Genomic DNA, 14,219 nt, shown 5'->3' on the forward strand with positions numbered 1-14,219 from the left:
AGAACTCTAATGTCCCCATTGATCATCAGACTCTAAGGTCCCATCCTAAAGGGCAAGAGAGGAGAGATGAAGGGCTGTGTAGACTCTGCCAGGACTAGAGACTGTGTGTGTAAGAAATCTCAGTGTTTCATGCCTAGGGCTGAGTTGGCCAAGCCATCCCATCTGGGTGAATTCATTAACAAGACCAGGCGATAAAACAGAACACCTTGAAAAGTCTTTGAATGCGTCTGAAAACCACCCGGAGCCATTTAACTGACACACTCATCTCAGCTCAGAGCCAGGATGGGGGCCTCACCTCCCCACAAACACAGACTACTTTGCAATGGCTCCAAGACCATAATGTAACCGGGGGACTTGGAACAAAGCCAGGAGCACTTCTAATCTGGCCACAACACACCATCCACGTGAACCACCGCATTGCTGTCATGCAAAGTGCCATCGATGGAAATAGTCCAGCCTGACAGTGCCATCCCCAATGAGCTGGGTTTGCACAGGGCATGCACTGTTTGCACAGCATTGTCGTAGTGGCTGTATGTCTCCAGCAATGCCATCCAGATGCTCTTCTCTGTCAGGTCATGGTGTAGAAATTCTGCTCTGGGTTAGACCTGCCCGCTGTATCCCTGTGGTGGGCCCGGCACTGCCCCACCCCTTTGTGGCAGGGGTGGGATGGGGTGTCAGAACCTCGCCACTCCCAAGTTCATGTGGTCACCTCTCTGCGGGCGGCCTGATGCGGCCTAATGGCTTCCCTCCACACAATCACCCCTTGGTCGGGGTAGTGTTCCCTAACAGCCAGAGTCCATATAAATCGCTCCCAGCATTGGAGCAGTGCGGCCCAATGGCCAGAGTCCATATAACTCCTCCCTCGCAGGTGGGGTAGTGCGTCCTAACAGCCAGAGTCCATGTAATTCACCCCAAGTGTCAGGGCAGTGTGGCCCAATGGCCAGCATCCATAAAATCACCCCCTCAGACAGGATAGCGTGCTCTAGTGGCCAGAGTCCATATGATTCCCATGGTGTGGGGGGATGGTAGGGGGACCTGGGCCTGCCCTCTCCACTGGGTCCCAACCCAGTGCCCTGGTAGTGGCAAGTTCTCTTTCCCACCGGCTCAGCGGGGATCTGCCTGAAATACACCAAGCCTCTGTGCAGCTCTAATGCCGTTTTCCTCTAAAGTTCCCCATAGTCACTTCCTACCATAACCTCCAATTCAGGGGGTCCTCTGGTCAGTTCCCCTGCCGTGATGTACTCCATCTGGGCATCAGGGTGCGTCCCGGCTTGGCTGGCCTCCAGATCCTGGAGCGCGGCTATCCCTCCTCGGGAGCTGGCGGTGTGCCTCCTTCCCCTCCAGCGGTCAGCCCCGACTGAGCAGCTCTGCAGGCTTCTATACCTGTTCTCCAGTTGAAGCATGCCCAGCAGAGTCTCGGGGCATGGCTTCCTCTGCTAGGAAGGAAGGGATAACCCCCGCAGTACCAGTGCGGGGATGCTTTGCCCCGTCACAATCCCCCAGTGCATTTGGATCTGATTGCCCATCTATTGAGACTCCCATGCTAGTGAGTGTGTCTCATTAGGCACAATTTGGCACTCAGCACTAGACAGGCACAAATAGTCACAGTACACCGCATAGCACTGCCTTCCTCCATAGGGTGGTCTGTATGTCAAGCGTTAGCCAACACTTACGTGTCAGGTGCAGGCATCCCATGTTAATACTGTTTTATACCTAGCACGTGGGGAGTTATGTTAACCAGATTATATTATGTCTTTCCCACAATTCTGTCCACTTTGCTCGCTTATGTCAAGAGCTATACATCCCACAATCTTCCGCAAAGCTAAACATAGCTCTTGACATTAGTGACTACAAAGCCTGTCATAGGTCAGATACATTTTTCCTACATCCTAATACAGGTACCTTCCTGGGCAACTGGTTTGAAACGTAGTATTCAAAACAGACATAGGAAGAATACAGAACAGCAAGTTATGGAACTGGTACAAACTGGTGGTTGGATCGTAGGTGACATGTAAAGAGCTTTCTAACTTGTAAGCAATTGTGCTATAAATATGAGTGGTTTTGGGGTGTACAGTGTAAGGGGAGCGTGCTGGAGATAAGAATTGCTTCCCAAATGGAGGAGTACAGACGCCTCCTTTTCAGATTGTGCTACGTTCTCTTAGGGCTTGTCTACACTGGCACTTTACAGCGCTGCAACTTTCTTGCTCAGGAGTGTGAAAAAATACTCCCCTGAGCGCAGCAAGTTTCAGCGCTGTGAAGCACCAATGTAGACAGTGCCCCAGCGCTGGGAGCTACGCCCCTCGTGGAGGTGGGTTTTTTAGAGCGCTCTCTCCCAGCGCTGTGCCGTGACTACACAAGCCATGTTAAAGTGCTGCCATGGCAGTGCTTTAACATTGCCAGTGTAGACTAGCCCTTAGACAATAATCTTTGGGTAAGCTTGTATAACCCTTCTGCCCCTCTGAGTTGGCAGCAACAAGGGCCGGGTTCAGTATCCAGGGGTTCCGTTTCAATAACGCAATGCAAAACCGGCTTGAGCCCCCACCCAGTGACCTGGGACAATTACCTACCACCCCCCCGGGCGCCTCCAGGAGGCAATACTTCCCCACTTGCAAGCACGAAGTCTGAGTGTAGCAAAATCCTTTTAATAAAGGAGGAACAAACCAGAAGCAAAACCCCCCTCCAAGTACATTTGGCACTGTCCTTAAGGTCTTAAGTCCAATCACCCCAAAGTCCAACAACCCAAAAGTCTTAGTCTCTGGTCAGTGCCACCCCAGAGTTCAAAAGTTTATTTGCAGAGTTCCCCCCCCCCAGGTGGAAATGGGGGGAGGGGTCGCACACACAGGGTGCTAAGGGACACCTTACGTGGGCCAGGGCCGACTGCCCCGCTTCTCTGTGGAGTTCTGCTGCAGCCTTCACCATGACTGGCTCCACACCACCAGCTGTGCTGCTCCTCCAGCAGACCCGTGAACCACGTCAGCCGTCCCACAAACCGCTCCACACTGCTCACTGTTCCATGGGCTGCTTCAACGTGCTGCAGACTGCTCCACTCTGCCAGCTGCTTGGTGATAGATCTTCAGGCTCTCCCACTACTTAACACAGCACTTAGTGATTTCCGCTCAGTAAGCTTAGTTCTTTTAGTGACTTCAGCTCTTAGTGATTTCAACTTGTAGTAGGAGAGCCCCAGTGCCACATGGCCCAATGTGAATTCAGGTCAGCAACCTCTAGATAGACTCCTAAAGGATTTAAAATTAGCTCTGCTCTTTAACAGTGGAGAGAGGAGGAAGTGCAATTGGTGTTCCAGGCCCTCAAAAGGGGCCCATACCATCAGGTACACACACCAGTCCCCACCCTCTCTCTCTTCACTGGGTTTTGGAACCCATGTCCCTTGGCTAGCAAGTACTATTTAATGTAGGTTGAGTCATTTCTGTCATAAAGCAGTCTCATAGTTCCTCATTCACATAATTAAGGTAACAGCCCCTTTTTTTCCTTCCTGCCCCAATAACAAAGAAATTGGGGATTCCACAGTGTAAAAATAACCATCCCATGCTGCTGTGTGTTATGCTAAGTGGAGTGGGTTTTCCAATGCAAATGCACATTCCTAAAATTCCTTTGCCCACTCCTCATAATGTACCACCAGATGTCAGGGTAGATCTCATCCTGACTCTGCTTACATCTGGTTATTTGGTCTCTTGAGCATTTTAATAACAAACCGCGGGTGTAGTCAATCAGCCAGCCATACTGTTAATCAACACCATGAACCATGTCACCCATCACTGGAGCTGATGAGGAGAAACAAAGGTAAAGATCAGAGAGTTTCACTGCAGTAAGAGAGAGGATGCTACAGGCACTCTGAGAGCAAGAACAGAAGCTTCTTGTTTTAATTCATCTTGGTTCCTCCAGAGGAAGGATTGAAATGCTTTAGTTTAACTGAAGACATTGGGCTCAATATATCTGGGTGAAATTTAATGGTCTGTGAGATGCAGGAAGTCAGGATGACCTAATGGTCCCGTCTGGCCTTAAACTGTATGAAAGAATTTGAGTGGATCCCTTTAAAACCCCACCAAACTACTTCCTCACTAGTGGCCACCCCACTAGGGTCTTCAGAGGGGGCCATTCCCCTGCTCTCTTTGTGGCTTTTGTTACCCAACCCAACTCTGTGTGGCACCCTGTCTCTCTTGTAGTGGCTGGGCCTGCTATGAGCCTGCTATTGCCTTGACTAACAGAACTCAGTCTTTCAGTTCAGGCAGTAGTGGCTCCTGCATTAAGATCCAGTGATACAGGATTCAGCCCCCAGTGCCAACAACCCAACTCTGTTGGCCAAGACTGTAGCTGGCTCATCCACCTCTATCTGTAGCCCAGTGAGCACTAGAGGGGTTATGGGTAACGGTTAAACTTTGCCAGGTAATTGACTGCCACTCCAAATCCCCAGGATCATCAGGACGGAGGAAGTGGAGAGACCAAGTGTCAGGCTCTGGGGTGCAATTCAGACCAGTGAGAGGTTGTGTCATGACTTGTCCTGTAACCCTGAGTGCCTTAAAATGCTCTGCTGCTGTATCTCCCTGTCTGGATGCTCCCAGCCAGCCAGGGCTAGCAACATGCACCAGCTGAGCAAGCTCATGCTTGGGGCGGCAGATTCTACAGGGAGGCATTCCACCCAAACCTAGGGCGGCACGGACGCTTTTTTTTTTTTGTTCGCTGGTCTGGCTGCCCTGTAGGGGGCGGCAGCGCGGAGGAAGGGAGCGCCCTGCAGCAAACTCGGCAGGGCAGCCCACATCCTTCCCTCCCCGCCGAGTGGAGCCGAGCGGAGCCCTCCCAGCAGGCGGCGCGGCGGTTGGGGCCGCATGGCAAACGCCCCGCTGAAGCGCTGGCCGCCCCCCTTCTCTCTCTCCCCCCCGCTCCCTCCCCTTGCCCCCATTAGACCAGGCACGCAGTCTGCAGCACAGGGAGTCCCCTGGCTCCGGCCACCCTGTAGGGCTTTTTGTTTTGTTTTTCCCCTGCTTTGCCGGCTGCGCTGTTGCTTCTTCCCCCGCCCCCCCCCACTTTGATGCTCCAGCCGCGCCTTGTTCCCCCCCCTTTGCTGCTCCAGCTGCACCGTGTTTCCCCCTCCCCGCTTTGCTGCTCCAGCCGTGCCATGTTCCCCCCCCCTTTGCCGCTCCAGCTGCACCGTGTTTCCCCGCTTTGCCGCTCCAGCCGCACTGTGTTCCCCCCCTTTGCTGCTCCAGCTGCACCGTGTTTCCCCCCTCCCTGCTTTGCCGCTCCAGCCATGCCATGTTCCCCCGCCTTTGCTGCTCCAGCCGCGCCGTGTTCCCCCTCCCGCTTTGCCGCTCCAGCCGCACCATTGTTCCCCTGCTTTGTTGCTCTGGTGGCCCCGCCCCCCCCCTTTTTTTTTGCTTGGGGTGGCAAAAAAGCCAGAGCTGGCCCTGCAGCCAGCCTACAACCATGCACTGAGTGTCTGTGCTGAGCAGCTCTGGTCCAGCAACTGAGACTCCAGCAGCCTGCTTGTTACACCCCAGTAAACCTTGGTCTCCACCAGCCTTGGTTACTACCAGCCAAGTGACTCCAGCACATCCCCAGCCCTGAATTTCCCCCAAAACATCTGCCTTGAACTGCCCAGCCCTCTCCTGGAGCGTTCAGAGGAGTAATAAGTTCCACTGTGCCTTTAAATAGCCAAAACACGGCAGCTAGTTGCTTTAACCAGAGTTAACAATCACTTCAAGTCAAACACAGCCCTGGGCTGGTTTATAGTAAAAGTCGAACATGTTTACCTAATCAGAAAGAGAGAGGTTTTAAGTGATTTCAGGTATAAGGATAAAGTCAGAAATGGATCCAAACAAATGCAAATGAAAAACACTTTCCAGTAACTATAACTTAACCGAACTACTGTCTTGGTTCAAGGTAAGATTCTTACCACACCTCCTTCCAGCAAGATGGCCGACCACCCGCTTGGTCAGGATCTCCCACAAAGTCCAAAGTGCTTGGTTCCTTTGTTGTCTTAGGCGAAAGATCCCTTGTGGTTCTCTGCCCCTCTCTTTTATAGTCCAGTCAACTTTCAAAATGTTTCCTTCTCAAAGTCCAGTGCCCTACTGTGAAGAAAAGTGCCAGGGAGTCTGATGGAGAAGGTTCCAGGCTGGTTTCTTCCCTGCTGGTGCTTTCTACAATGCACATTGTCCCTGTGGCCTCTTGATCTGCCAGTGACTGGCCACTCGACTATGATTAGCAGGTGTCTGTGATTGCACCTGGCTGGAGGCATCAGCCTTTTCTTTGTCTGCCAAAAACCTGTTTACCCACTCCCCAGACTTGTCCTGTTCAAGCAGTTTAGTAACATCATAAAAGGAACTTCATAACTTTGTGTATAGCATTGACACTTGCATTTTACACTACTATTAATAACCAGGATGTCATTAGCTTTTATATGATACCTCACAAGGCATATTTTGTACAAACATTATTGCAGTAGTGAGTAGGGTGTGACTATAGAGGTGCGAATATAGGGGTGAGTGGGGGTCACACCAAGATTCCACCCTCTCTTAATAGTAATTATTTGTATTAGTTGTAGAGGCTGCATCTCCTTTGAGCTGGGCGCTCGACAAGTGCAGAGAAAGAGACAGTCCCGGCCTCCAGTAGTTGATGATCTAAACAGACAAGACAGAGGACTGGAGAAAGGTTTACATCACATTAGCAGAGTGAATGCAGCGACAGTTGGCAAACATCATGTTAGCACCCCTTCTCCCAGTCCTTAAGGAGGCTAGACTTTCACTGAGCAGGTGTGCAGCACTTTCTGAAAATCAGGCACCTTTCATCACTTTTGAAAATGTAGGATCCAATCCAATGCCCACCAAAAAGAGGGGAAAGATCCCATGGGCTGGGTGTTAGATCAGTCCCTAAACCTCTCTGTGGTTCATTTCCCCCAGGTCCTTAGAATGGGGATAATGATACTCTAGGGACCTTTCATGAAGTCAGCTAGGGCTCTTGTAATTGCTATTAATTTTATGTGAACGATCAGATTCCATGGTGATGGGTGGCTGCATAAAACCTTTTAGATTGATAGATTAGATAGATTGATGAATAGATTAGATAAGATTGATACTGACCAACCTTTGTGACATGCTGGGAGATCCTTAGATGACAAGTGCTAGTGAAGTGCCAATGCTGGTGATGATTGCAAGAAAACTTTCCCTATGAACGTTCCAGGACTCTAATTCCGCTTGGATTTTTCATAGAAGCCAGCAATACAAATTCTTTTTTAATGAGGAAGTGAAGGCCCTGCAGTGCACTAGCAACTTGGCAAAGATTGCTTCACTGACTAGGCTTTATTAGCCCATTATAAAGCTCCAGAAATCAGGGAACATTGAATATTAGCTGCAACATTTATAAGGCAGCTAGCGCTGTGCAAGGAAGTAAAGAAGTCCATGCAATAGCCATATGATGATGATGAAGGCATTTTACTGTTTGCAGTGACAGAGCAGAGGAAACTGATTTTTAAGTACACACAGGTTTTTTTCCCACACTTTCCCCTCACTATGTCATTTCAGGACAGAATCAAAGTTACTTGGGTGCCTTAACTCTTCATTTCTTATCTTAATATAATTGGATTTCTTTTAAGTGTAACTTTAACTTTGAATATCCTGCGCTTGTAATGCTTGATTTTGGGGATCATTATAAGAGTCTTGTAATGTTTTTAGCCTTAAGAGACTTACTGTCAAGCATAACTCCACCTTAACATTGTTTTTTGTGATGGAATTGCCTATGTGTGGACTTGCCACTAGAGGGGGACAGAGAGGAAGGCTGTGTTAGCGTGGGTTCCTGTGGGTTCAGATCTGGGAGCATGGCTCAGTGTATTAGGGCCTGCTGTGATGAGCAGATCCAGACAGGGGTTTGGATTCCCCACATTCAAGAGCTGGGATTTTGCTTTTGACTTTTTGAACCTTGTGCCCCACAGTGCTTTAATGTCTCACTAAAACAACGTACATTAAGATGAATAGGGTGGGTTAGCACCTTATAAATCCACATGCTGATCCACCTCCATCCCCCAGATTTGCTTTGTGGCTTAGAGCTTGGCTACTGGATATTTGGGTGTCACAGCAGCTTCCCTGTTCTGGCACGTCTGATACAGGGATTTCTGGAGCTCCCCAGCATACGCAAGGAACCAGGACAAAATGTCTCCCTGAAACTACGGGGCTCTTCAGGCGCAGCTTTCGACACAGCTTCTAATTTGGAAGCTGGCAGGAGCCACAAGGAAAGGGCTGAGGTTGGGCAAGGACTGGAGGGGCAGGGAGTGGGGAAGGGAATTGCTATTATTAGCGAGGCACCAACTCCTACTTAGCTTAAGGAGCCTTCTCATCTCTGCTTCCCCGTAGTCTTGGTAACACCCAAAAGGACGAACCACCAGCTCCCTGGCCAAGTTTACTGATAGCCAGGGGCCAAGATCAACAAGAAAATATAATTCACCCCATACTTATCTTTAAAGAGCAACTGTGCAGGAATGGGAGGCTTCAAAGGGCTGGTAAAGGGAGGTGGAGCCTTTTGGGTATAGGGCAGTGGTTCTAGTCTAGCCTGGTTTTTGAGCGACCAGCTTAGCTTGGGCCTTGATCCTGCAGACTTTCACAGGCACTTACGTTTAGGCATCACAAGTAATGCCATGGACTACTCACAGTGCATGTGTCTTTGCAGATTAGAGCCTTATTATTGATCGAAAAAGCCTATTGAGGTGAATGGGGAAGTGGGACAGAATGCTGTTAACAGCTTCAAACGGGCTCTCTGCAATTCAGCACGCTGGTGACTCAGAACATCCAGGGTTGAGGTAGAAGGGAGCGCTTACACCTGCTGGTAGCTGGTAATTAATGAGGTAATTAGCTCACCAACTGGAGAACCCGGGAAGGAAAGCAGGCAGGATATAAGGCCTACCCAGAGAGCAAGAGAAGGCTCCTCATAACTGCTGCTAGAGGGTTGTATTGGACTTGGAGCTTAAGAAGGAGACAAATGATAAACACACGTGGTGAAGGTACCTTGGTGGACCTGTGTGGTGCATAATTCACCGCAGGATTTACCAGCCAGAGCTCTGCTAGAGCGGAAATAAATCACTCAAACCTCCTAGGGAATTGTGGGCCTGATCTGAAGCCCAAGGAGAGTCTTTCAGTGAATGCCAGGGAGCATAACAGGACTTGCCCAGATGTTCAAGAGATGTCAGCTCTGGAGTCCATTTTCCTTGGGACTCCAGCGCCCACAGCCAGGTTCGAGCAATGCCTGTAGGGTCACACAGACTCAGTCAAAGGTGGCTGGGCGTATCTATCCCAGCATTTCCAGACTAGGAAACTTCTGTGCTCCACTTGCAATATTTGGCAAGCTAGAGAAGCTCTGACGTCCTGCACACAGCAGTAGCTCATTCGCCTGATCTGTTTTGTCCTTCAATCTGCAAGAAGAAAAAGGAAATTCCACACAAAAAACTACATTCAAAGAATGTGAAGGTTGCAAAGCTAAATGCTGAGAAGTCAGGTGATGCCCACGTGAAGGATGACATGCAGTCATAACTCTATCCCCTTGAGTGTATGCATTACTAGGAGCCAGGCTTTAATTAACTATTATTATTTCAATTGCAGTAGCACCTAGGCGCCCCAGTTATGGACCAGGACCCCACGGTGCTAGGCTTTGCCCAGACACAGAACAAACATGCTGTTTGATACAATATTTTTGACACACTTCAGCACCTCTGTCTGCATCTGTGGTTGAAAGGGGGGACCCGCTACCAGTATTAGAACTGAACGAGATCTCTGCGCTGCTGAGTCAATAGGGTGCTTACAATATCTGATGGCGGTGATGTCTCAGGTTATCATGTAAGTGACACAAGACACGATGTAACCAATTCAAATTTGCAGGCTCCAGCAACCCCTCTGGGGCAGAGACTGTGTCTTTCTCTATGTGGGATCATGCTTAGCCCATTGAGGGCACTATGGTAATACAAATAATTACTCCACAGCTTTCTATGGGAGATGAGGCCACCTCAGGTCTGACCCAATTCTCTCAATTTGTTGTGTTCGCATTCTCCCCCTTTTGCTACGGAAGGACTTTATGGAGCTTAGCTCCTGAAATGGGCTCTCCCACATCGCACTTTCACAAGCCCTTTATTTGATCTCTGTCTTCCAGGACAGCAGAAATCAGCAAGGTAGCTACGGAACCTCAGTGCCTCTTGTTGAGATGTGGGGGAGCTAATGCCAGGGGTGAGGTGAGGGGTCTATCGCGTCCCCCTGCGTCATGGGGGAATTGCAAGGGCAGCCTGGTCTGATGGTGCTCAGGGACAACTTGACATCAGAAGTGCTGGGGTATTTAATTCATGTGGTCCTGCTGCAGAATGGGGCGCTGGCTCCGTGAATGCACCCAAACCTCAGTGGGGTGCCAAGTGCCTTGCTTCCTCACCACGTAACATGTACAGCTGCAGTAGTCACGGCTCACAACTGTACAGGCATCAGTGGGAACTGTGACTGGTGGAATGAACAATAGAATGAGATGTCCTACTGCAGCCTAATCCTGGCTCTGCCATGGACTTGACAAGTGGCCTTGTGCAAGTCACTTTGCCTTTCTGCCTTGGTTTCCCCATGTGTATAATAGGGATTCTAATACTCACCGACCTCACCCTGATACTGTGCGGATGAACTAGTTAATGGCTGTCGACATCTTTGACATATGACAGGCTATTTAAAAAGTGCTAAGTGCGCTGAAAAAAATCAGGCCTTAGGTGTCTCCAGTTGGGGGCCAATCACCGCGGCACCCAAAATTAGGTGAGATTTTTGGCCTTCGTCTTCCTGTGTCTCAATTTCCCATCTGTAAAAACCCCATGTACCACACCAGGGAGCTGCGAAGATAAAAGGGACGTGAGGCTCAGGCACTGCAACTACGCGCACCAGAGAAAAGCCCGTTATCAGTCAATAATTCCTTACCTGGTACATGGTTTGCACAGCATGCAGGAAAGAAGTCAAGAGCTACGCACTGAATGAGGAGGGTAAAAAGAAATGTTAGGCGGCTGTCTTAGTTCCTGAGCCTGGCTTATTCTGTGCCCACAAGGAGGTAGGGGTCACACAATTAAAGCCTGCATCATAACCTAAGGGCTGAATTAAGGTTGCATGGGCAGCCTTAAATCTGGCTTGGCCTCACTTTTGAGTGGCTGACTTTGCACAACCTGTAGAAAACCATTCTTCTCACATAGTTCTTGGCTGTAATTTCTTAGTTTTTAAAAAAAAAGGAAATCTGGGGCACCCAAATTCCTCCCCCCCCCCGCATTCCTCTATGTACAGGGTCAGGCCATCCCCCAGCTGTTGAAGGACTCCTAGGCTAGTGATTAAGATTTTCAGGAGCACAGTGTTCCCTTGAAGAAGCCAGCAATCCAGGCCCTGAAGAACATCTTCCCTTAACAAAGTGCTTGTCTCCTGAAGCACAGCAGGGAAAGGGAGCTAAATGAATTGGTGCCAAGAACCTCAAGCAAGAGCCTGGATCTCTAATGAGAGACTAGCCTAGGGGAAGGCTTGGATCGCCGACAAACACAACATGTTCTCTCATGGGCGGGAAGTGGGTATCGCTGTGAAAGAGTCCTCTCCCTTTGTGGGAAGCGAGGCAGGGCTACCACAAACAAGGTAGCCAGAAAGGAGCACAGGCCCCACAGCGTTGCCAGCAGGAACTGCTGAACGCCTGTGGGTTTCCTGTGCTGTGCAGCCTCTGGCACAACACTGGGGTGATCTGCTTCCTCTAGTCAGAGAGAACATGTAGATCGGCAGCAGTTTTTGCATGTGAATTTTGCACAGCTCTGAGCTTCCGCTGCAAACTGAACAGTGACTCGCAAACTTTTTGACGGGTCGCTCATCCTGCAGGACAGCTTTCTAGCCATGGTATTTATCCTGCCCTCCTTCCCATAGGATCTGTGCACCTCACAGTCATTACAGTATCTAGTATCATACACCCTGTGAGGTAGGGCAGGGTGATTCTGCCCATTGGACAGATGGGAAACTGAGGCCCAGATCCTTTCAAAGGTATTTAGACTCCTAATGTCCACTGATTTCAATAGAAGGTTTGAGCCTAAACATCCCTGAGGTACCTGACCATTGGACCAATCTTCCTCTCCTCTGATACAGACACCTCTGCCCTCTGGACCACCAGGGCCAGCGGGTGAAGCTTCCCCTTGGAGAGGCTGGCCCCCTGCCCTGCCTCTTCCAGCTCAGGCCCCACGCCCGCTCACAGCTCTCAGGCCTCCACCATGGCCCTGGCCAGTGCCGAGTTCTAGACTTAGCCTCAACTGGGACCGTGGCAGAGCTCCCTGCCCTGGCTGGAGCCCCTCTACTGTTCCCCCCCTTCCACTCATGGCCCCTCCCATGGCCCAACCCCATTCCGCCCCTTCTCCTGAGGCCCTGACCCCCTCCCCCCTGCACGCTCCTTCCTCCCTACCCCCGCTGTGGCCCCGAGACTGGAAAAGCTCTTTGCCCTCGCCGCGGCTCCGAGGCCCTGGCTGAGGGAGATTTTTCAGAGGTCCCCAAATCCACCACTGTCCCCCGCAGTGGCGTGGGGTTTGGGGAGACTTAGCCTCCCCTAGCCTCCACTACGCACCGCCCATATGGAACATGCTTCTGGTTCTTCTAGAACTGTCCCTCTGGAGTGATAGTACTGAAACACCCCAAAGAGTCCTGAGACGTCATTCTGCAGTGTGCCGGCACATCTCAAGCCCTGCTGGGCCCCAACCGTCACCCTATATCTGCCCTGAGGCCAGCATGGGGCTTGATTACACGGGAGAGCAATGTCACCACAATATCAAAAATATACGCTGAAAATAAACTTGCATCAATGTGGTGGTTGCGGTTGCTTAGCTCTGCCTCCGTTATTTTGGGTCTTTGCGGTTTCTTTCCTCTCGCTAGGATCTGACACGAGTTAGGACCAAATTTCCTGGGGTTGCTAGCATTCCCTACACCTTAGCTTGGCTCTGGTTTCTTGTGCATCTTCAACCCCTCCTGTGAACTTAACTCCTGGTTAATTTACACCAAAGGACCGCGCAGCAAGGGAAGCCGCACAAAGCAGCCAGTGCGGGTTTAGGGAGCAGCTCAAATATTTTGGTTTTGGGTTCAATGGTAAAAAAGCCATTGGAAACATTAGCTGACTCCTAGCACACAGCAGGCAGCATCACTGCTTGGAGACGGACAACAGAGAACCTCTCCCTTGGACCACACGCTAAGAGCCACTGAAACAGGAGAAGGGCATGAGCATATGCAGCAGTATGTGCATGGGGATACTGAAGTGTGTGTGTTGATGAGGTACAAATCCACTCAACAGCCATGACAGCGCCAGTGTTGTCTTGTGGACAGGGCATCAGACAAGGACTTGGGGTGAGGGGTGTGTGGCTGGGGTCTTTCCTGTGACCTTGAGCAGGTCATCTCCCCTCATCTTATCTATTTAGACTGGGAGCTCTTCAGAGCAAGGACTGTCTTCTACAATGTGTCTGTGCAGTGCCCAGTGCAATGGGACACTGATCTCCGCTCTGGTGTCAAGGGACCCATATAATATAAGTAACAGAGGGCTGGAGTATCTAGATAGCTGGAGACAAGGAAGGGGCGGGGGAGGAGGAACAAGAGGAGCTGGCCACACCGCACAGGGCCTACTACCTGTAAGGTTCTTTTCAGCCGAGTTTGCGCCACGTTGACACCTCTCCAAGCAGGGTGCACTGTGCACACTCACAGCACTGCTGCTGCAGCCCCAGGCTTCCCACCCACTTTCCCTCTCTCGCTTGAGAACCCTGTCCTGGAGGGGTTGACAGAGTCCACTTCAGGAGGTGGAGTAGACTAGCCGACAGCCCCAGACTGGGGTCTGGGTTCTATTCCAGGTTCTAGCACTGGCGTGTGGGGTGACCTGGGGCAACTCTAGCCATGGGTCAGTGCCTCAGTTTCCCCATCCGTTAAAGAGGATAATGACTCCTCCCCTCTGCTTGGCAAAGCACTTTGAGATCTATGGATGACCGGGCTCAATAAGAGCTGGCACTGTTATTATTAAACAACAACATGACCGGTAACTGGGAGAGTAGCATCAGCTCCAGTTCTATGCCGGATCAGAGACCTGCCTGACCACAGGATCCTGACCTGCTCACTGGACTGGAGATGAGGTGGTCACGCTGCTAGGATGCTTGGTCTGGGGATTAGCGCGTCTGCCTTCCTCTGGAGCCAGCGCTCAGCTCAGTTAGGATCACGTGAGCAGAT

This window comes from Mauremys reevesii, linkage group 7 (genome assembly GCF_016161935.1).
Source record: "Mauremys reevesii isolate NIE-2019 linkage group 7, ASM1616193v1, whole genome shotgun sequence".
In the NCBI taxonomy this organism is placed as follows: Eukaryota; Metazoa; Chordata; order Testudines; family Geoemydidae; genus Mauremys; species Mauremys reevesii.